This window comes from Schistocerca piceifrons, chromosome 9 (genome assembly GCF_021461385.2).
Source record: "Schistocerca piceifrons isolate TAMUIC-IGC-003096 chromosome 9, iqSchPice1.1, whole genome shotgun sequence".
Classification (NCBI taxonomy): Eukaryota; Metazoa; Arthropoda; class Insecta; order Orthoptera; family Acrididae; genus Schistocerca; species Schistocerca piceifrons.
The window spans coordinates 214,497,356-214,519,963 of NC_060146.1; the positions used below are offsets into that span (position 1 = coordinate 214,497,356).

The 22,608-nt window shown below is 44.9% G+C and overlaps 1 pseudogene; it reads left to right on the plus strand.

The window, feature by feature from the left end:
- Positions 1–12,460: 12,460 nt before the first annotated feature.
- On the plus strand, positions 12,461–12,579 carry LOC124717588 (annotated as a pseudogene).
- The last annotated feature ends 10,029 nt before the right edge of the window (positions 12,580–22,608 follow it).

Genomic DNA, 22,608 nt, shown 5'->3' on the forward strand with positions numbered 1-22,608 from the left:
GCGACTGCAAGGATTTATCCCTTGCACGCTCCTTGTGAGACCCACATTCTCTATTTAATGCCGGAGAGAGTCCCTGCAGTCGCACTATCGTTTGTGGCCTCGGTGGCTCAGATGGATAGAGCGTCTGCCACGTAAGCAGGAGATCCAGGGTTCGAGTCGCGGTCAAGGCACACATTTTCGACTGTCCCCGTTGACGTATATCAACCACTGTCTACAGCTAAGCGTAGTGATTTCATTGTAATTTCATTATAAAAAAATTAAAAAAAACACTAGCTGCATGGTCACCGATGGTATCTGTTCTGTCCGAAAGAACAGATACCATCTTCGTATATATACAGGCATTTTTCTTCTAATTTTGATCAATCCATATTTTTATAACACCACGTAATTTTTTAGGGCACCGTTGATGGCATCAATGATTGTATGTCGAATATAATTTGTGGCGCACAAGGAGGAGTCAGGCCACGAAGGGAAAATTACTGTGGCTGGAGTGTCTCAAAAAAGACGTCGTGTCACTTTGTGGCAGCTTCCGGTAACTAAGTCACCTCTGTTAATGTAAACGAAACAGGAATGACGTGCGTGTAAGGCAGCTACTGGTACGACGGAAGGAGGCTGTACGTGCAGTTTTGCGGAAAGTCGTACAGATGTCAACAAAGCATATAGCGCCAGCAGCGTAATGTTCATATAAGCCAACATGGCGGCATTCCGTCCCAAAAACGTAGTTATAATGACTCACGCAATAATGTTGTTTATTATCATTGCTTGTAACGTAAAAATAGACAAAAATTCTAATACGACACTGTCCTTCAACGCTTAAAGTGGCGATTAATGCGAGTATACAGGCATTCGCCCTGGCCCCCAGAGATAGCAGTGCTGCAAGTTCTTGGATGGTAATTAATTACCGAAAGTATGCGAGTGCGAGGCGTTCAGTCAAAGAATTTTTTCTCTGCCCCATAAGTTGCTAGCACTAATTCAACAATGACATGCCTTAACTTCTTTGTTATTCTTCTGCGCTAGCTCTGTCGGTTCGGTCGCTAGCTGTATTCACAGCGTTTCATTACGGGAGCCCCGTTGCATGTAGGCAGCAAGGAAGCAGTCAGCAAGTGTTTCGTTCTCTGTGCTTGAAGAGACTAAAAAATGGTTCAAATGGCTCTGAGCACTATGCGACTTAACTTCTGAGGTCATCAGTCCCCTAGAACTTAGAACTACATAAACCTAACTAACCTAAGGACATCACACACATCCATGCCCGAGGCAGGATTCAACCTGCGACCGTAGCGGCTGCGCGCTTCCAGACTGTAGCGCCTAGAAACGCTCGGCCACGCCGGCCGGCGAACAGACTAAAGTTGCGGAGATTGTTCACAGAACGAAACTGCAGCACGGTTACAACCGTCACAGTGAACAGAAAATTCACTAGTGGTTAAACAGCTTTAAAAGTGGGTGTGTAAATGTCTGTGATGACAAAGCCTTCTACTACTTTCTAGTACCTCGTCCACTCCCAAAACTGAGAGGAGCTTCCAAACGGACGTCATTTGCAACGGAAAACGAATCTGCAAACTTCACCGCCTGGAGTAAAAGGTAAAGTACCCAGAAGGGGTGGGGGCAGAAAAGAAATGAAAATTAATGGGTTGAGAAGTTATTTGATCATTTTCAGTGACTACAAAATAGAGTCAGATTTACAAAGAAAGCTGTATGAGCCCACTCTACCCCCTGCGGCCAGGATACATGCAATGATTCGGTTGGAAACTGTGTCATGAGGCCTTTGTATCCTATCCTGAGCAGTGCTGGCCCACAGCTGCTGTAACTGGTCCTTGATGTACTGGATACTGCCACTGGAGTTGACGTCCAAGCTCAATCCGTCGTCCACAACGCTGCAGTGAGGTACTCTCGCACGATTCACAGAATAGAAGAGGAGGTGGTGCCAAGTCATGTATAAACTACAGATGTTGTCTTTTCTGCAACGATAACTTTCACCAACACTGCTACTAGTTCATTAGTCCGTGCATGGCGCTATGATTGTGTCAACGACAATTTCTGCTAATACAGTGAAACTGAAGCTACCTTGTTGCCTAACCTCCATGAACACTCGATGACTTGCATCTGCCCACACGCGTGTATTGTGGTAATTCACTGGTGGTCTCCCTTGCAACCGCGCGTCGCAGCGCCTGCAAGCTAGGCTTCCCTCTAGCAACGGTGGTGGAGCAGGACAGCGTATGCACCAGGCGGAGCAGGTGGCCTACTGTGTTCCACGGCAAGCATCACGTGGAACAAGTTGCACCACGATATAAGCCATGCTGCGGAGCTTAACCAGTAGAGTTCCAGGGAGGGCAAGTACGAATTCCAGGAGCGCGAGGTGGCCAAGCTCACCCCACACATGTTTTGTCAGGTACAGGCCACAAAAGTATACCTCAGTATCAGTCAGACACTTATTATGTGTGGATGAGCACTGTCCAATTGAAAAATGCCACCACGGCGCCATCACACTAGAGGTAACACAGTAACACACTTGTACGGAGACTGTTCGTATCTTAGCGTTGTGCCGTCAGAATTCCGTCAACTCTCAACCAGCCTTGATGTGACGTCATACACGATGGCTGCCCACAATGCCGTGAGGTGTAACACCGCTGTGTGTGTCTCTAAAACGGTGGAAGAACGGAACCTATCCATAGGTTAGCGAGGGAAAGACGACTGTCTACATGTCTCCCTACTAACCCTAATCTCTCTACTCTTATCTTCACGATCCCTACGCGAAATGTTCGTTGGTGGTAGTACATCGTTCTGCTGTCAGCCTCAAATGTCCGTTCTCTAACTTTTCTCAATAGTGTTCCTCGAAAAGAACGTCGACCTCTCCACTGTGATTCCGATTTTAGTTCCCGTAGCATCTCTCTAACACTTGAACGTTGTTCCGACCTGCCAGTAACAAATATAGCAGCCCGCCTCTGAATTACTTCGATGGCTCCCTTTAATCCGAGCCTGTGCGGATCCCAAACGCTTTAATATTACTTAATAAATGGGTCGCATCAGCGTCCTATATGCTGTCTCCTTTACAGGTGGACCACTCTTTCCTACAGTTCCCCCCGATGAACCGAAGTCGACCATTCGCCCTCCGTACGACAGTGCTCACATACTCTTTCCATTTCATATCGCTTCGCAACGTTACGCCCGGATACTTAAACGACGTGACTGCGTCAAGCAGTACACTCGTAATACTGTAATACAACATTACGGGTTTGCTTTTCCTATTCATCTGCATTAACTTACGTTTTTCTACATTTAGAGGTAGCTCTTATCCATCACACCAACTAAAAAATTTGTCTAATTCATCGAGTGTTCCCCTACAGTCACTCAACGGTGACACTTTCACATCGAGTGTAGTATCATCACCAACCATCCACAGACTGCTACCTACCCTTTCAGCCAGATCACTTAGGTACATACAGGGTGTTTCAGAAGTTATGGTCAGTATTTAGGGATATGACAGGAATGATCACTCGAAACAAAAAAGTCAAGTGAACATCGGTTCTAAAATACATACCTTAAGAACTATGAGCAGTTCTCGTTCTTCGATACTGTGAAACAAATCTCTTCTACTACAAGGTCTTTGTCGTGTTGGCAGAAGAGCCAACACCGTGTTACTAATGGAGGCCGAAATGCACGCGTTTTAGCTCACGCAGGGAAGCGGAAAGAGGCGGGAAGGACTATACTGACGTGAGGTCTGGAACATGACAAGGAATTAGAATTCAGAAAGCGGATGTAATTAGTTTGATACTTAACTTTAATCCATTAATGATGAACGTCGCTCTTGACGGTACATGATTCACAATATTATCTGTTCAGATTATAGTAACTGAATATGGCGCCTTGCTAGGTCGTAGCAAATGACGTAACTGAAGGCTATGCTAAACTGTCGTCTCTGCAAATGAGAACGTATGTAGACAGTGAACCATCGCTAGCAAAGTCGGCTGTACAACAGGGGCGAGTGCTAGGGAGTCTCTCTAGACTAGACCTGCCGTGTGGCGGCGCTCGGCCTGCAATCACTGATAGTGGTGACACGCCGGTCCGACGTATACTAACGGACCTCGGTCGATTTAAAGGCTACCACCTAGTAAGTGTGGTGTCTGGCAGTGACACCACAGTCTTTGCTTTCCATATTTTGGGAGGGGGTAGTATGGACGGAAACAAGGAAAAAAATCCAGTAAACATGTGCTCTGAAATGCATACCTTAAAAGTTATGAGCACTTGTTCATTAGAAGAGTTGTGTTTCAAAGTATCGAAGACGTCAAATGTTGATAGCTCTTAAGGTATGCATTTTAGGACACATGTTTAGTGGACTCTTTTTCTTGGTTTGACCGTACTACCACTTTCCAAACTATGGAAAGCAAAGAGCTTTCAATAGAAGAGGTTTGTTTCACGGTATGGAAGATCAAGAATTGCTCACAGCTCTTGAGCTCTTGAGGTTTGCGCTCTAGAGCCTACGTTTAATCGACTTTTTTGTTTCGAGTGACCATTCCTGTCATAACCCTGAATATTGACCATCACTTCTGAAACACTCTGTAGAATATAACAGCGATCCTATCACACTTCTCTGGGGCACTCCTGACAGTAGCTCTGTCCCTGATGAACACTCGCCGTCGAGGACAACACATTGGCTTCTGTCAACATACTGGGTACAGTCCTTACCGACGGTGGTCATGCTGTGTAGAACAGAACTGCGATTCTTCACTGAACGCAGTGCGACAGCGTTCATCAAAACTCCATGCTTCCCGGTCACAGCACGTCTGCAAACGCAGCCTTTGTGTTGTGGTGTTAACGGTAGCTTAACCATAGGGTGGTAATTTCTTACGCTAATCTCCGACCGGTTGCAGAGGATGCCACAGAACGTTGCAGGGAAGTCAATTACCTGTTACCGGATGGCAGGCGACGAAACGAAGGAATTATAACCTATCTTGGTGCACAGTACTGCCGTGTTCCCTTCAGGTGGTCACACTTGCTCGACCGGAATCTTGAGGAGAGTACACTCTATCCGACACCGGGGCACTGTGACATCCGAATACCCCCCAAAAGATCTGGATATTGCACTATTCGGACGAGCTGGACAAACGGAGTCCCACAATGAGGCCCCTTTCACACTCTACCAGGTGCTGATAACGCTATCTCGTACGACTACGTGGGACCTCCGTGTCCTTCACGGTTTGTTTTGTTTTAGGGCGCAGAAAACAACTGGACTCATCCGCGCACAAGTCAAAACTATAGAACTCGAACACAGAAAGGAGGGAAACTACTATACGTCTGTCCCAATGGACAGAATAGGAGACAGCTAAAAACAGGCACGTGGAGAAGGGGTTAAAAAAAACTCCATACAAAAATGGAGGTCCTAAGCTAAAAATTAAATGGCCTTCGCCTTCGCCATATTGCTTCGGTGGATGTGCCCTGCCACGTCTGATAACAACACTGACCACAGACAATGGTAAAGCCGTAACTGTCACGGAGAAGTGCAGCTCTAATCACCTACTTACCAGCAGAAGGTATGTATGTGTACGAAGTCACATGGAGACCTGACCGTATATTCTGGCCGCTTTACTTTTTCTTTAAGCCAGAGTACGAGTTGTGGCTAGAAAATAGCGGGACTGGCGCTGCCGCAGAAGTAAGTACGCATGCACCAAAGATGAACGACCAATAGAGTGAAGCATCTCTGGCGTCTGTAGACGAGTCAGTGTGGCCGTGGCCCTCTTTCGTGTAACAGATAATATTTTATTTTACCGAAAAAATGATAAGCGTAATAATAGAGCAACTAATTGTCGCGAATTTTCCCAAGAAACTGTTACTGAAACCTATCTGGTACTACATGAAGTGTATGGCGAAAAGACTGCTTCATCACGCACGTGAATTTTTGAGCGGGGCCAAGCGTTTTCAAGATGGCCGAGAAGACGTTGGAAATGACTCACTCCAGGGACTCCCTTCAACATAAAAAACGGATGTTTATATCGGAAAAGTGGGTAATCTGATTCCATCTGACCGTCGGTTGAGTATTCAAATTGATTGCTTAAACTGTATAAATTTATGAAGAACGCAGAAGAGAAATTTTGCATAAATAGTATAACATCAGAAAAGGGTGTGCGAAACTGACGCCGAAAATTTTCACGATCGAACAAAAAGAAGCCCGTGAAAATGTTTGTACTGCCACTTTGAATAAAATTGAAGATGATCCTAATTTCTTGGAAGGAGTGGCAACATGTAGCGAATCTTGGTTTTTCGCTTATGATCCAGAAACTAAGCGCTAATCGATCCAATGGAAGTGTCCAACTTCACAGAGAGGAAAAAAAAAAAAAAGAACTCAAATGAGCAAAACGAGATTTTTTCGGTATGCATGGAATTGTTTATCTTTGAAGGTCAAACTGTTTATCAACATTACTTGCTCAACTCCGCGAGAGAGTAAAGAAACAAGACCCGAATTGTAGAAGGACAGGTCATCTGTTTTCCAACATGACAATACACTGGCGCATGCTGGCATTGTCTGTTAAGAGTTTTCTGCTGAAGTACAGCATCACAGTGTTAGACAGCCCAGCTTATTCACCTGACTAACATCGAGTGACTTTGATCTACTCCACAAGGTGAAATCTGCTTTAAAAGGAACAAGATTTCAGCCCATTGCATTGGTGAAAGAAAAACCGGCACGCATAATGAAGAATCCCATGGAGGAAGACTTCCAACACTGTTACCATCGGTGGAAAATTGCCTGGAGTGTTGCAGGGACAGAGGAGAGAAGTATGACAACAAATAAGTGTGGTATGTTTTTTGAAATGGAATGTTTTACAGCAATAGCACCGTTATATTATAGCCAAACTTCGTATCTCCAAATTCGTGCGTCCTGCGTACCGTGTTAACTGACACACAAGTACGAGTAAAAATGTATGGAATCATCACAACCGCATCTAAGGTGTTGTGAAGAAGAAGGGCGAGCTTAGTCAGTCGCATGGTGACAGCTGACGACACGGGGGACCACCACTAAATACCACAAGGCGGAACATTTTATGGATACTCTCTTCTTCGCCTAGCCACCAAAAGTCTTTAAAAGCCAGTTTTCAGGGGGAAAACTGTTGAAGACAGTGTTTACGGGTATGTAAGATTCACTGACGATTCATTACACTCCTGCGGGTGAAGTAGTCAGTAACGGGTGCGGGGAAATGAGAGATTTCGAAACCAAACTCAACACGAAGGCTCGCGGGTATCATTCAAAAGGCGCGATTTTAGCTGAGTGCGTTCAGAATCGTGGGTTTGAGCCGTTGGAGCATCCGCCGTACAGTCTTGACCAACGTCCAAGTGATTCCCTTCTTTCTGGTCCGACATAGAAGCGGCTCAGTGAATCCAAATTTTAAAGTGGTGGAATTGATGCAATATTAGCTTGTCATGATGCCACAAACTTTCTTCCAGGACGGAATTAATGAGCGTGGCAAGAGATAGACCAACTGAATAGGCATTGAGGGTGATAGCGTAGAAAAACTATGTTACTTGAAGTGTTGCTCTAACGATAAAAAGTTTATTTTTTTAAACAAAAATATACTTTGCTTTTCGACTTGCGCTCTTAGTATCTTCAAATCTCTTAAGGCGAATGCCAGGGTGGTTCCCTTGAAAAGAGTGCAACCGATTTCCCGCCTCAATCTTCTTCAGTGTGAGTTAGTACTCCGTCTGTAATGATTTCGTTATCGACGGGACTTTCCTTATTTTCATCATCACTAGTAAAGAGCAGTGGTGACGATGGTGACCTACCGACGACATATTGATCGTGGTGTAGAAGATCTATTAAAATCGCTCAAAAGAATAAAAGCATCTATGACATTATGTGAAAGAACCTACTCTCCAACTAGAAGCCGTTTCTTGTAGGTCCCAGGAGCAACGCAGCATTCCAAAGTAATCGAAAAGTGTACAAGGTCATGCCCTTTCTTTTAAGAAGATCATCGGATAAATGCACATAATTATACCTCTGATGAAAATCTGTTGTAGGATTGCAGGAAACGTTTTATGAGAAACTTAGAGAACTAAAAAATCCTGCTGGAACCAAAAAGGATTTCGCAAGAATACATCTGTATATTCGTGGAAGAGATCCAGAAAGGCATCGGATGTCTCAAAATGGAATGTGCAGTGGTATGACATAGTACACCTCCAGTCAAAATTCTTGGTTGCTATTTGTGTCCGCCTCCTGTATACTTCGATTTCATTTTATTGAAATTGTGGTATGGAGAAGCATTAAGGAAATATGTACGCGAAAGCTACCAAAATTGTGAAAAATTTTTTATTGGCTTAAGTGGTATTGAAATTTCAATTTCTAAGGATTACTTTCGAATTCCACTCCTAAATGAGATAAAAATAATAATTAACGGAAGCTTGTATGGCGTCACCTTTGTTGTTTTGTATTTCTTCACATTATTTGTTTTTCAGTTTTATGCAGTCAGAATGTGAGGAATATTTCGGTATTTAGCAGATCCAGAACTTATAGAAAAGTGTTTACATGGAAAAAGTCGAAATCCTAATGAAAGTTACAACTCTCTGTTAGAAAAACAATGCACCAAGACGACATTTATTTTCACTGCTGGTGATGAAACTGCAGCGTATAATGCTTGTTCAGTTTTTGTCTGTGATAATCTTGGTAGACTACGGACTCTACGGAGGCTAGGATTTGATCCAGGGGCTTTGATACTGTTGATATTGAAGGAAATCGATAATTGATGCAGCTGGCATTATTGTTACTCAGTCTGAAAATCAAGTTAACCTAAGAAGACAAGCAAAGAAAAAAGATTGAGGATGAAGGGGAGAATGCATTGGGTTTCCCCTAGTTCATTTGTAGTAGTTCACACAGATAAGGTAAGGCCTAATACAAACACTGTCAAATCTCTGAATCAGGTTTCCCATAACTTAGATAATGACAGCTTTATGTACCTTTTTCTCAAAAGCCATTAACATTATAGTACTTAAATTTGGCATGCAATTAGTCAATACTACAGTGAAACTTTCTGTGGGAGGAATTTTCGCTTACTGCAATATCAAGTAATTTATGTTCGAGAAAAGCCCTAAGATTCAGTGTATTTTTTTCACAGGGATTTGGACAGCTCTAACAATCTCGAAAAAGGAGACATCATTGTTCTGTTCCACAGATATTTGCAACGATGGTATATCGAACCCTGTACAAAAATGTTTATTTCGTTCTAACAGCTTTTTCAAAAAAGGAATATTTGTATTCGCCTTGTTGAAAAAATAATAAGAGTCGTATAATTTCAATAAGCATGAAAATGTATGTGTGTATCCATGTAACATTGCTTAACAATTTGGCCAAATTTAGTTACATTGCCTTGAAAACTTTGGACTTCGTAAGGTTGTTTTTTCTTTTTTTCAGAGTACTGCGGGCTCGCATACGTTCTCTCTTAAAAATCTAATGTGAATTTTTTTCTTTTTACGTTACAGGTAAGGGTAATCGCTGCAACTGTGGAAGCAGAGTAAGAGGTACGTGTTTAACAGGTGAACGTGTGTGTGTGTGTGTGTGTGTGTGTGTGTGTGTGTGTGTGTGTGTGTGTGCGTGCGTGCGTGTGTTTGTGTGTTTTGCGAGGTACTCGCTACTGCGCACCCGCCTTTGTTCTATTATGTTCAAAACGTTCTGTCAAGGTTAGCAAATACAGGCATGACCTACTGGGGACAGAGCCACCACTGTGAATAATATTTAAACAGAACAATCTTTGGTCGCGGTCAGTTTGATTTTATAACCGTTTCGTTCCTAATACACGGGTATCATCAGATTTGTAAGAAACAGAACAAAGACGTCACATCTAAGTTGCTAAACGACTTGGGAGAGGAACAGCTTTTCATATGATTGTTAACTGAATTTAAAAATTTAAACTGCTGTAATTTTTTCTCATTAAGAGATGTAAAGCTATGTTGAAGGTTTGACGCAGTAAGAGAAGCAGTTCAGTTAGAAACTTTGCACACGTTTTGAAGCAGCGTGGCTCTAAGCTCGCAAGTTACCCGGACTATATTCGTCTAGTGTTTGAGAATGAAAGCACTTGGCGGATTCCAACAAACTTTGCACACAATTTCGAACCTTTCCTAAACTTTTTCTCACTACCATCTCTCATAAAGTAATGAAAGATGAAGTGTTTATCGCTTACTACATTTTCGGTGTTTACCGAGCAAAACTTCAGCTTTCGACACGGCGTCTTAATTTATTACTTGTTTATTACTAACTTAATTCGTTACACATTTGTGGACAGTATCCACGTACACCACTGAATATGCCTGCAAAATTTACAACGCAGTCCAGCTGAAAAGGAGAGATCGGATTTAGCGGCGTGCGTGAATGTTTTTACAGAGAGGTGGTGTGTTGATATACCCAGTGCCACAAGCGAAGTTCACCGCTTCGAAGCAATCGCGTCATTTCTGGAGAGCTCTTTGCGCAGTTCGTTGCATGATGGATTCCTCACGATCATCAAAAAGAGCGCTTATCCGATTTCTTCTCGCAGAAGGGAAGCGAGATGAAAGAGGTTGTACGGAGAGCAGCGTCTCGGACGGTGCACAATATTCCGGTGGTGTTGGTCTTATGAGGAGACACGTGTGGCTAGTAAGACCCTAGAAGTACTCTAGATATTTAGATGGCAGTACCTAGAACGTCCAGCTTACAGCCCCGATACCTCCCCACGCTGGACCTTTTTCCGGCCGCAGCGATGTCGAAGATTTGATGTTTTACCGGATTCCTGTTATTCACGGTACACTCGTGAAATGGTGGTGCGAAAAAATCCCGACTTATCGCTACGTCAGAGATGCTGTGTCCCACCGCTCGCGCGCCGACTGTAGCATCACGTTCAAACTCATCTAAATCTTGGAAACCTACCATTGTAGCAGCAGTAACCGTTCTCACAACTACGCCAGACACATGTGTTACGCAGGCGTTGCCGACCGCAGCGCCGTATTCTGCCTGTTTACACAGCCCTGTGTTTGGATACACTTTCCTATACCAATTTCTTTGGCGCTTCAGTGTATCAAAAGCGTCTGGAATCGAAGTTCGCGCTGAATTTCGAGCTTCCATAAAACTTTGCCTATCTTGGGGATTTTGCGTTCTTTTAAACTTCCCGTGCTTGTTTTGTTGCTTCTAAAAAATGTTCAAGTTTGTGTGAATTCCTAAGGGACCAAACTGCTGTGGTCATCGGTCCCTAGACGTTCACACTACTTAAGCTAACTTAAACTAACTTATGCTAAGAACAACGCACGCACCCATGCCCGAGGGAGGACTCGAACCTCCGGCGGGAGGGGCCGCGCAATCCGTGACATGACGCCTCAAACCGCGCGGCCACACGTGTGGCGAGGACATTTTCAAGGGGGACCGTAGCTACTTTGAATGTCCGATTCACACCGCAGCTCAGTAGCGGGTCAGGATGTGAATCGCACATTCAAAGTAGCTATGATCCCCCTTGAAAGTGTCCTCCGCAAATGGGGACGAAACGTTGGGTTTTAATGTGAAACCTATTCGATCACGGCGAAATATCCCGGATAATTTTATTGTGACATTTCCGGCGGTGAAGGTTTACATTTTAAAAATGCGTTTCTTTACATAGGGTTGAACTTCCAGTCAGTTAGCCGTGTTGTTGTTGTGGTCTTCAGTCCTGAGACTGGTTTGATGCAGCTCTCCATACTACTCTATCCTGTGCAAGCTTCTTCATCTCCCAGTATCTACTGCAACCTACATCCTTCTGAATCTGTTTAGTGTATTCATTTCTTGGTCTCCCTGTACGATTTTTACCCTCCACGCTGCCCTCCAATACTAAATTGGTGGTCCCTTGAAGCCTCAGAATATACCCTACCAAGCGATCCCTTCTTCTTGTCCAGTTGTGCCACAAATTTCTCTTCTCTCCAATTCTATTCAATACCTCCTCATTACTTATGTGATCTATCCATCTGATCATCAGCATTCTTCTGTAGCACCACATTTCGAAAGCTACTATTCTCTTCTTGTCTAAACTATTTATCGTCCATGTTTCATTTCCATACATTGCTACACTCCATACAAATACTTTCAGAAACGACTTCCTGACACTTAAACCGCGCGGCCACTCCTCGCTGCTGTTGCTTCTACAGTAGTGTTTGACCTATTTTGTGTTCTATAGTGCGTCAGTAGCACCTCTTATTAATTTATTTCTTACGTGTATCTCAACTGCCGTCGGTAATATTTCATTCCATTTAAACCACATCTGGTTTACTCTTACATAGTCAGATTGGAAGGAGTGGGAACTGCCTCTTAGGAAAGTATCAAGAGAATTTTTATCTACTTTTTAAACAGATGTCCTTCGTGTTTATGTGTCGTAGTTTTGGATGCTATGGTCTTCAGTCACTGTACAACAATATTGTGGTCACTTATCCCCGTATGTCTTGTTTGTTGCTAAGAGGTCAAGTACTTTTTGCGCAGCCATTTACTCTTCGAGTAGCCAACGGCGCTGCTGCAGTGGTAACACTGGTTCCCGTCAGATCACCTAAATTAAGCGCTGTCGGACTGGTCTAGCACTTGGATGGGTCACCGTCTGGGTCTGCCGAGCGCTGTTGGCAAGTGGGGTGCTCTCAACCTTTGTGAGGCAAACTGGGGAGATACCTGAGCGAGAAGTAGCGGCTCTGATCTCGTAAACTGACATAGGGCCGGGAGAGCGGTGTGCTGACCACATACCCCTCCATATCTGCATCCAGCGACGCCTGTGGCTGAGGGTGACACGGTGGCCGGTCGGTGCCGTTGGGCCTTCGTGACCCGTTTGGGCGGAGTTTATAGTTCTGCATTTACTCTTAGAGTGGGCTCCTGAGCTATTTGTTCAAAATAATTTTGTGAGAAGTCATTCAGAACGAATTCGGGAAACGTTTTAGCCCTACCATGGACTTCAAACAAGTGTTTTCGTCAGTATATCGAGAGTAGACTGAAGTCACCGTATACTGTAATTGGGTGAGCGGGGTACCTATTTCTGATAAAGCTCTTCCATTGTTTAATAACAAGAGCATTCAGTGGCTTCCAACAATCTTTAATGATAGTTAGAGACCTTTTCTCTACGCTTGCCTGCAATTGCTGTCAGACAGCAGTTTTCCTTCCACCTCTCTGCTAACGTCGATCGATTGCAACAGACGGGGTTCCGCCGAAGGCTGTTCAAAGGTCTGGCGGCGTTGCTTTGATAAGAGAAAAAGGTGAAAGGAGGTGGTGGCCAGTAACAAAGAATAGCGATATACTGTGTCCTACATCGCATTATTCTGCTATCAGAATGGGCCTAAGTGACGTCACGGACTTTGTAAAAACAGATAATAAACTGAGGTCGCACGGTTTGGGTTATCGGATGTTTAAATCGTTCCTGGCAGAGGTGCAGTGTGAAGATAGCTATGTGCAATACTTTTTTGAAGTATACTGTGTGAGGCGAGATGTTGTTTTAGAACTTTTTTCCAACCTGCGTAAAAACGTAGCATTATTCATGGACATGAAAGGAGTGCTAGTAAAAGAGTTTGATGACCCCCTCCCAGTGAATATTACGTCTTGCATCTCTAACTGACCTTACAAAGTGCCGCGTGGGATTAGGCGAGCGGTCTAAGGCGCTGCAGTCCTGGACTGTGCGGCTGGTCCCGGCGGAGGTTCGAGTCCTCCCTCGGGCATGGGTGTGTGTGCGTTTGTCCTTAGAATAATTTAGGTTAAGTAGCGTGTAAGCTTACGGACTGATGATCTTAGCAGTTAAGTCCCATAAGATTTCTCACACATTTGAACATTATCCTTACAAAGCACGTGAATTTCTTGAGCAGAACTATTCAGAGTAGGCATAAACTAATTACTGAAGTTTCGCACACCGCTTTGGATTTTAAAAGAAAATTGCAGTTGTGGATGAAGTAACTTTTAGAAATGTCAGTTGCGCACTTTTCGAATGTTGCTCTAGTTACAAATATACATTACTGGCCATTAAAATTGCTACACCACGAAGATGACGTGCTACTTACACCAAATTTAACAGACAGGAAGAAGGTGCTGTGATATGCAAATGATTAGCTTTCAGAGCATTCACACAACGTTGGCGCCGGTGGCGACACCTACAACGTGCTGACATGAGGAAAGTTTCCAATCGATTTCTCGTACACAAACAGCAGTTAACCGGCGTTGCCTGGTGAAACGTTGTTGTGATGCCTCGTGTAAGGGGGAGAAATGCGTACCATCACGTTTCCGACTTTGATAAAGGTCGGATCGTAGCCTATCGCGATTGCGGTTTATCGTGCCGTGACATTGCTGCTCGCGTTGGTCGAGATCGAATCACTGTTAGCACAATATGGAATCGGTGGCTTCAGGAGGGTAATACGGAACGCCGTGCTGGATCACAACGGCCTCGTATCACTAGCAGTCGAGATGACAGGCATCTTATCCCCATGGCTGTAACGGATCGTGCAGCCACGTCTTAATCCCTGAGTCAACAGATGGGAACGTTTGCAACACAACCACCATCTGTACGAACAGTTCGACGACGTTTGCAGCAGCATGGACTATCAGCTCGGAGACCATGGCTGCGGTTACCGTTGACGCTGCATCACAGACAGGAGCGCCTGCGATGGAGTATTCAACGACGAACCTGGGTGCACGAATGGCAAAACGTTATTTTTTTCGGATGAATCCAGGTTCTGTTTACAGCATCATGATGGTCGCATCCGTGTTTGGCGACATCGCGGTGAATGCACATTGGAAGCGTGTATTCGTCATCGCCATATTGTCGTATCACCCGTCGTAATGGTATGGGGCGCCATTGGTTACACGTCTCGGTCACCTCTTCTTCGGACTGACGGCACTTTGAACAGTGGACGTTACATTTGAGATGTGTCACGACCCGTGACTTTACCCTTCATTCGATCCCTGCGAAACCCTACATTTCAGCAGGATAATGCATGACCGCATGTTGGAAGTCCTGTACGGGCCTTTCTGGATACAGAAAATGTTCGACTGCTGCCCTGGCCAGCACATTCTCCGGATCTCTCACCAATTGAAAACGTCAGGTCAATGGTGGCCGAGCAACTGGCTCATCACAATAAGCCAGTCACTACTCTTGATGAACTGTGTTATCGTTTTGAAGCTGCGTGGGCAGCTGTACCTATGCACGCCATCCAAGCTCTGTTTGACTCAATGCCCAGGCGTATCAAGGCCGTTATTACTGCCAGAGGTGGTTGTTCTGGGTACTGATTTCTCAGGATCTATTCACCCAAATTGCGTGACAATGTAATCATATGTCACTTCTAGTAGAATATATTTGTCCAATGAATACCCGTTTATCATCTGCATTTCTTCCTGGTGTAGCGATTTTAATGGCCAGTAGTGTAAGGTATCTTGAAAGGGATACACTGAAGCGAACATTTTGATGACTTTCTTACGGTGCTACAGACTTCGTTCTAAAAACTTTGACAGTATATTTAGTGAATTCGATTTTAGTATTTTTTGCACCTCGCTTTGCAGTGAACGCTGAAAGTGCGAGTCCTGAAATTCAATTGGAGCTCATCAAATTTCAGCACAGTAGTATGCTTAGGAAGAAGTTTCGCAATGCAGAAAATATTGAAGTGTTTTATAACGACTGCCCTAGAGAATAGAGCCTGCAGATGTTGAAAATAGCTGCTCATGTCTGCAATGTGTAAAAGGGACCACGTATTTGTGTGAGATTGTTTTTTGAAGTAAAAAATTAACAAAATCGAAGCTCAAGAGTACTCTTACCGAAGCAATGCGTTTGATGATCGCTAATCTCAGTCCAAACATCGAGATGCTATCAACAAAGCATTTGAAAAGTGTTGTGGCGTAGCAAGACAGCCACTCCACGGAAGTAGCCGGAAGGCACGCGCTTAGCTCACGCAGGCAAGAGATAGGTCTGTAACAGGATACGTAATGAATGCTATAAAGAAAAGTACGTAGCTTCTGTAATACTTAACTTTAATCCATCCTTGGTACATCGCTACTGACGATATAAGTGAGACTCTTTAGATACAAGCTATGTAAGGCTACTGGCGCCTTGCTAGGTCGTAGCCACTGACTTGGCTGAAGGCTATTCTAACTATCTGCTCTGCAGATGAACGAGGCTTCGACAGTGTGCATCGCTAGCTACGTCGTCCGTACAAGTGGGGCGAGTGCTATCCCGTATCTCGAGACCTGCCTTGTGGTGGCGCTCGGTCTGCTATCACTGAAAGTGGCGACACGCGGGTCCGACATGTACTAATGGACCGCGGCCGATTTAAAGCTACCACCTAGCAAGTGTAGTGTCTGGCGGTGACACCACAAAAAGTATTGTAGAGTAAAAAACGAATGATTAGTAGGCCCCCTCCGAACGTGATATTTCTGTGTTAGATTACATACAGGGTGACATTTATTGAACTACATGAAAAAAAAACGTAAACTAGTTATAAAGGACGGCGTGCTCGCACTTTATTCAACACGTAAACGTCACTACAGGTATTCGGATTTAGGTTATGACATGTTCGATATGCCTGCCATCATTGGCGATAATGTGGCGCAGACGAATAGCGAAATTCTGCAGGACCCCTTGAAGTGTCGGAACATCGATGCTGTCCATGGCCTCCTGAATGGCTGTTTTCAGCTGAGATATAGTTTTGTGGGTTATTGCAGTATCGAGGCCCACGCCAGTGGCCTCTGGGTACCCCAGAGCCAGAACGCGATCCCCAGAGTGCTCCTCCAGGACATCAAACACTCTCCTGCTTCGATGGGGTCGCGCTCCGTCTTGCTTGAACCACATCTTGTGTAAATCAGGATCACTTTGGATATGGGGGATGAAATCATCTTCCGAAACCTTCACGTACCGTTCGGTAGTCACCGGTTCTTGATTGTTAGCACACTTGGACCGGTTCTCTTCAGCTTGAACGTGGTCGCAGACTGGCTTAGAGCCGTAGTTGGGCTGTTATTGCTCGCATACATAGTAGGTCTTCACAAGCGCTATACGCTCAGGCACGCTGCACTGTGCCATTTTCACGTGAAAATGGCCGACAACAACAAGGTGCTTGCGCATGCGCCATGAGTTCAGTTTGGAAGTCCTAACGCAAGCCGTTCAGAAGTTATGACGATTTTATTTCGTATAGTTCAATAATTGCCACCTCTGTATATTAAGTTAAAAAAGTATAATGAAAGAAGCGCGTCTTCTTTGCTTATTACATTATGTCGGTGCTGTATTTGTGATCAAGAAATTAAGTCGACAAGAGTGGTATTTTATTCTCTTTTTGTTGACCCATGTGCACTCTCCGCGCTCACCCTTGAACGATTGATGTTGGTACGCTTGTTACGGGCCGTAACTGCTGTCAACCTACAGACTCCTTCTTCTTCTTCTACGTGATCAGGCCCAGTGGACCGCACGGTGCTACAAGTTTCCTCCTCCGTTGTATTCTGTCCATTGCTGCCACCGCCATCCGTCCACATCTATTGACACTTGGTTTAAATCTTCATGGAGTCCATCCCTCCAACGCTTCTTGGGTCTCCCTGGCGATCTCTTTCCTGTAGTTGTGAAATCCAGGAGCTTCCGAGGCCATCTGTGATCCTGCATCCGGGCCACATGGCCGGCCCACTGCATTCGTTTGGCTTTGACAATTCCTGCTATGATGGGCTGCTGGAATAGTATCTCAAGCTCTTGGTTGTTTATGATGCTCCATTCACCTGTGCCTGTACCCAGAACCAGACCGAAAATCTTCCGAAGCTCTTTTCTCTCAAAAACGAGGAGCTTATGGAAGTCCTGTTTTCGGATACTCCATGTCTCACAGCCACATAGAGCAACATGGTGGATGAGGGTTTTGTATAGCCGAATCTTGAACTGTCTGGAGAGATATCTGGACCGAAGCATTTGTGCTAGGCCGTGGTAACATCGGTTTCCTGCTTGTATTCTGGTATTGATATCTGCTTCACACGACGAGTTCTCAGTGAAAAGTGCCCCTAGGTATTTGAATTCGTGCTCTCTCTTGTAGGACCGGTCCACAACCTGCAGTGATTCTAGACGACCAGCAGTCTGACAATGACCACGCGTCATAACGAGGTACTCTGTCTCGGCTTCGTTTAGGTTTAGCCCAAATTTGCTGGCAGCCTCCTTTAGTGCTCTGGTCATTTGCTCCAACTCCTCTTCAGACCTGGAGAGTAAACACATGTCGTTTACATAGGCTAAATATGCCAGTCTCTTTCCTTCGATTTCAGTTCTCTTGGAAGGTCTCGCGTACTATCTTCTCGAGGGCAAAGTTGAACAGGATAGGGGACAACCCATCTCCTCGCCTGAGTCCTGTCACAATCTCAGATTCCACAGTTACGCGATTTCCCATCTTCACTTTCCCACGTGTTTCGCTTAGAGAGATCTTTATCAGACTGATGAGCTTCTCTGCGTTGCCAAAGTCTTAAAGAGCTGAACAGGCTCTTGTGATGTATACAATCATAGGCCTTCTTACAACCAACGAATAAAATATGCAAATCTTTACCATATTCACCCAGTTTCTCAGTGAGCTGCTGGTGATTAAAGATGTGATCTACTGTTGACCGCCCTGGCCGGAAACCTCCTTGGTACTCCCCAATCATCGATTCTGCCACTGGCTGAATTGTATGTATGAGGCAATTGGACAGGATCTTATAGCAGACGTTAAGCAGAACGATTCCTCGATAGTTGTCACATTTCAGTTTACTCCTTGCAGACTGAATTTTCCACTCCGCAGCGGAGTGTGAGTTGATAAGAAGCTTCCTGGCAGACTAAAACTGTGTGCCGGACCGAGAGTCGAACTCAGGACCTTTGCCTTACGCGGACGACTGCTCTAACGAGTGAGCTACACAAGAACGACTCGAGATCTGGTTCTGGAAGCTTCCATCAGGCTGTGTCTAAGCCATGTCTACGCAATGTCCTTTCTTCCTGGAGTGCTGGTCTTGGCACATTCGCACGAGAACCTCTGTGGAGTTTGGAAGCTTCACGCATGCTTTGCTCAACCTTCATCACCTCAGAAGTTGACGGTCTCCCGCTCCTTTGTTCGTCGTGAACTTCGGTCCGACCAGCTGCAAACTCTCTACACCACTTACGAACACTTTTGACATCCATGCACGACTCAGTTCCGTCAGTTGGCGATGGATTTCAATCGGCGCAGTGCCCTTTGTGTTCAGAAACAGAATAACTGCGCGCAATTCGCACTTGGCGGTAGCATCCAACGGGTGCTCCATTCTCAACGGCTGCCAAGCCAAGACTGAGCGCCTGGGCGCGGCGTGCGCCATGTTTACACACATCGCGTGAAGCCCTCTTCATAACAGTGTGACGAACTGCCGCCCAGACAGAGTTGTGTACTTATAAAAAAATAGGAGACCTTACTTTTGGGATTACCCTCGTACTTCGCGCCTCTGCGGTGCTCATTACGCAGTGAAAAGATGGTCCTTTAGGAGCGGTACGTTGGTTCAAATGGTTCAAATGGCTCTGAGCACTATGGGACTTAACATCTGAGGTCATTAGCCCCCTAGAACTTAGAACTACTGAAACCTAACTAACCTAAGGACATCAAACACATCGATGCCCGAGGCAAGATTCGAACCTGCGATCGTAGCGGTCACGCGGATCCAGACTGAAGCGCCTAGAACCGCTCGGCCACTCCGGCCGGCTCTACTCTTCATTCGATCCCCGCGAAACTCTACATTTCAGCAATGTCGCGATACGATAAACCGCAATCGTGATAGGCTACAATCCGACCTTTATCAAAGTCGGAAACGTGATGGTACGCATTTCTCCTCCTGACACGAGGCATCACAACAACGTTTGTTTGTGTATAAGAGAAATCGGTTGGAAACTTTCCTCATGTCAGCAATTTGTAGGTGTCGCAACCGGCGCCAACCTAGTGTGAATGCTCTGAAAAGCTAATCATTTGCATATCACAGCATCTTCTTCCTGTCGGTTAAATTTCGCGTCTGTAGCACGTCATATTGTTGGTATAGCAATTTTAGTGGCTAGTAGTGTAGGTTTTCCGTGATTTCCCTTTGCAGCTAAAGGCAAATGGGGGGGATGGTTCCCTCAAAACGAGACACAGGAATTCCTTTCCCGTCCTTGCCCAATCCGATGGCACGCATGACCTCGCTCTTTGCTCCCTTCCCCAAATAAATCAACCAACCAACATGGTCCGCGTGCTTGTGTCGATCCACTGTGGTTTCCAGAGTGACCAGATCACCGAGGCAATGTTCTCCGTCCTGGACCCTTCCGAAAGTTGTTGCATGGTACTTACTTACAGAGTTTTCACGCCATACCCGCCAACGCCCCTCTGTTCAGTGGTGCATAATTCGTCTGAAAAGCCCACCTGTCGCGATTCACTAGAGGTCCAGTTGCGTTGCTGGAGTGCAAATTCCAGCTTTCATCGGCGATGAAGAGTAGCCAGCATGGGCGCACGATCGAGGCGCCTACAGGCGGGAACGATCGCTGACCGGCCCAAAGCAGACGCTGTCGGCAGCCCGTTAGTTTATCTGGGCGGTTAGCTGCTAGACATTTGCACGTCCACTCTTCCGTACAGCTCTCCTCATCCGTCGTCGTTCACCCTCGTCATCTATGGCCTGTGGTACACCGCAGTTGCCTCGGTGCCGGTTTCGGATAGCGCCATTTTCCCCCGCACTGTATACTTTAACCACGGTGGCACGCGAACTGTTTACAAACTTAGCGGTTTCGGAAACGTTTCCGCCATTGGCCCAAAAGTCAATGCTTTAGCCCTTTTGGACAGATACATCGCTCCGTTTCCGCATTACGACGACGACAGCACTGTTTTCCGAGTCCCTCTACATGCTTTACATACCCTGCCACCTGCTGTCTGTGAATGGCCACTGCACGTCGACGTTGTACATCTGCGGTGGTCACATTAATGTGGCTGGACTGTACATAAATCAAACCTTATGAAAGTAGGAAAGCGATTTCGTCAATTTTTAATACATAATGCCAAATATCGAAATCTGTATATTCTAGAAAAGTAAATTCAATGTTAGTTTGCACTATTGAAGAGAGAAATGGTGTCCTTATTTCTGTCACTGACGTAAACTTCTGTCACTGAAGTAAAAACACTAAGAGTGTCATCTAATGATTTTTTTGGTGTATTACGCCGTCTCTAAAATAATAAGCTGAGCAGAATCCTAAAATTTTTATTCCGATACTTTTTTTAATCATCCAATTGTGATGAACCAAAGCCAGTGCGATGCTCCGGGCTATGCTGAAGTTACCCGGAAAAAACCAATGAAGATTCGTCAAATCGTTTTGAGGATTAGCGTGTTCAAACAGTCACGGTGATTTTCAAAATGGCGCTAAGCACTATGGGACTTACGATCCTAGGTCATCAGTCCACGGCGATTTTACAGTATTATTATTAGTACATATAGAATTTTTTTTTGCTGTATTGCCCACTGTCGAACTGCAGACGGTCAGCCGTTTTTCTTTGGTCTGCTGGTATCACTTGAACTTTTTTAACTGCTTCAGTTTTTGCGAAGGAAGTGAGAACGGTACATCCGCCCTCGAACAAAAGTGAAACAAGAAGTACGAGCTAGTCGGACGCACACAAACACACACACACACACACACACACACACACACACACAGACACCTAAAATAAGATGTCACTCACTTGCAAACACAGGAAAGCAACACGGTTGTTTTACAGCATAATAACGGCTATGAACGCCTTATGTGACAAGATGGCGCACGAAAGCATGCTCACTAGCGTAAATTAATTAGTTTTTCTTCACGGTAGAACAGCAAAAAGCAAATTGTTATTACCTTTTCATTCGATAGGAGTTTCACGTAACACAAAACCTTCACAAATATTATGGACAAGTTATATTTCGTCGTAGGTATTCGTACCACTTATGTACTGTAACTTTTTTTGACGAGTTATCAGTCTTGTGACTGGTTTGATGCGGCCCGCCACAAATTCCTCTCCTGTGCCAACCTTTTCATTTCAGAGTAGCACTTGCAACCTACGTCCTCAACTATTTGCTGGGTGTATCCCAACCTTTGACTTCCTTCTACAATTTTGTTACCCTCTAAGCTCCCTTTAGTGCAATGGAAGTTATTCCATAATGTCTTAACAGATGTCCTGTCATCCAGTTGTTTCTTCTTGTCAGTATTTTCCACATATTCCTTCGCTCTCCGATTCTGCGCAGAGCATCCTCATTCCATATCTGATCAATCCACCTAATTTTGAACATTCTTTTGTCGCACCATATCACATATAGTTCGATTCCCTTCTGTTCCGATTTAGTCACAATCCATGTCTCACTGCCATACAACGCTGCACTCTAAACGTACATTCTCACAAATTTCTTCCTCAAATTAAGGCCTATGTTTGATACTAGTAGACTTCTCTTGGCCAGGAATGTCCTTTTTGCTAGTGCTAGTCTGCTCTTTTATGTCTTCCTTGCTGTGATCATCATTGGTTATTTTGCTGCCTAGATAGCGCAATTGCTTAACTTCATCTAGTTCCTGATCCCCAATTATGACGATAACTTTCTCGCCGTTCTCATTTCTACTACTTCTCATCACTTTCGTCTTCCTTCGAATTACTCTCAACGCATAATTTGTACTCATTATATTGTTTATTTCGTTCAACAGATCCTGC